Consider the following 2,169-nt stretch of genomic DNA (forward strand, 5'->3'; position numbering starts at 1 on the left):
GAATAGACCATCCATTCGATTATGTAATCCCAATCCCGAAGCTCCCACTCAATCAAGCATATCGTATATCTTGATCAAGTTACATGCATTCATTCACTATGGACCATCCATAAGAATTAATCATGTCTATTTGAGTTACAGTTGATCAGATTAAGCAACGATTGCGTAATCGAACCTAGAAAACGAAAAATTTCGGAATCTGGGCCTCAGACCGTCTCCGTCTGTTCTGGATGCAGAACGGACGTTCCAGGTTTGGCGGAACGGTCGGTCTCGACCAGCCGGAACGGACGGTCCGCAGCAGACGGAACGGACGGTCCAATGCGGACCATCCGTTCTAATCTGTGCAGTCTGCCACCCCCGGACCGTCCGGTCTGCCTTACCCAGAACGGACAGTCTAGGGTTCCTCTACGTGATCAGATCACGTTCTCTGGTGTTCTCGGCCCCGATCAGACTCGAAACTGATCTGAATTCTTCTGTACACCCAAAATTCGAACACTTGCACTCTATGCAACATGAAACATGCAATCTACACTAGATTCAATCATCAAACATGCATAGAAATCTAAGCAAACATGGATTCAAACAATTCAAATCCTAAAACGTGCGTGATCGGGCTCTACGAAATCAAAACAGAGCAACCAGGCTCTGATACCACTGATGGGTTTCCTGGGATCTCTAGAGCGAATCCTTTTCCTAAGAGATCGATTTTAGGGTTTGCGCAGCGGATATAAAACAAAAATTTGAATGAAACCCTAGAACCATGCTTCTATGAATCGTAGAAACGTTAGAACGCTTACCTCAATCGATCCGGGGCCTGTATCAATTGAAGAAATCGCCTGATCACGAAAGGGGGGAAGAATACCTCGCCCTCTACACGTATCCATACCTCGGGATGGATTCCAACGGTTGGAACTTGTCTGCTAGGACCCGAATCAGCTATTCGGTTTCGCGCTTCAAGAAAACGAGACTTGGAACTCTTAAAACTCTTTGGATCTCACCCAAAAGCTCTCAAAGTTCTGTACCAGCGGCTAAAAAAATCTCTTAATTAATTAGGGTTTTAATCTCTTTCTTATAAGATGATTTAAACCCAATTCGGTCTAATTGTCGAAAAATCCGAAAGCCGGAACGGACGGTCCAGAAATACGCGTGGACTGTCCGTTCCAGCCATGCAGAACGGACGTTCTGCGTTAAGTGGACCGTCCGTTCAGAACCTTCTGGAACGGACAGTCCGTTCTGGACCGTCGGGTCTGGATCTGGCGGACCGTCCGTTCTGGATTTTCTGGTCCATTCGTTCCAGACCCTTCTGTCTCAGTTTTTCTGTCGTTTTCTCTCGTGCATTTGTCCTTCCCTACGTGTGTGACCCTGTAGACTCATTCGATATAACAGTATAACCCGAAATCTCTATTTCGGATATACAAATCATAGGCGGTCTCTAGCAAGACACTATGACTACCTATCTGGAATAGAGTTTGTTCGTGATCTTACGAACGCCAGTGATGATTCCGGTTGATGATCCTTTTGCATCGCGATATCATATGTCGAACATAAGGCATGGACAAGCCACCTTATCTGATTCGATTGCTTTCTTGTTCACTGAGTTTGACTGTCTGAAATAGACGACGCTCGTCTATAGTGCGGCCACACATTTCTACAGTCTCACTCACACGAGGGGCCCAGCGATATCTCTCTCTTTTACGAGAGGTACAAATCTCGTCTTAACTATCTACAATCCAACACATGATTCATTTCGTACCTGATACACGCCTTTATAGTCCTCCTGTTACGCAGGACGTTTGACGTATTCAAAGCACGCAACTCCTCATGTTGGATTCCGTAGATATTTCAGGTCTAAGGATCCAATCATGGAACCGCCATATGAGATTCAAGTCATGACGCTAGTCCATCTGACAATCTTATGCGGGTCAATCCAGTATTCCGTTCTCCAACGAATACCTATGACTGTGATCGTATCCAATACCTATGATCATCTATATGATCATCAATCACACATCATACTAGTCTTAGTATATCATTATTCCCACAATGATACATGACTAGGTAGTTTAGTATTGTTCATAACAATACATGGATTTCACAACATATCTAGTATGCACAACATGTAATGAATCAAACACTTTCATAAAACCATAGAAAGTGTCAATACATCAA

This window comes from Tarenaya hassleriana, unplaced genomic scaffold (assembly GCF_000463585.1).
Source record: "Tarenaya hassleriana unplaced genomic scaffold, ASM46358v1 Cleome56, whole genome shotgun sequence".
In the NCBI taxonomy this organism is placed as follows: Eukaryota; Viridiplantae; Streptophyta; class Magnoliopsida; order Brassicales; family Cleomaceae; genus Tarenaya; species Tarenaya hassleriana.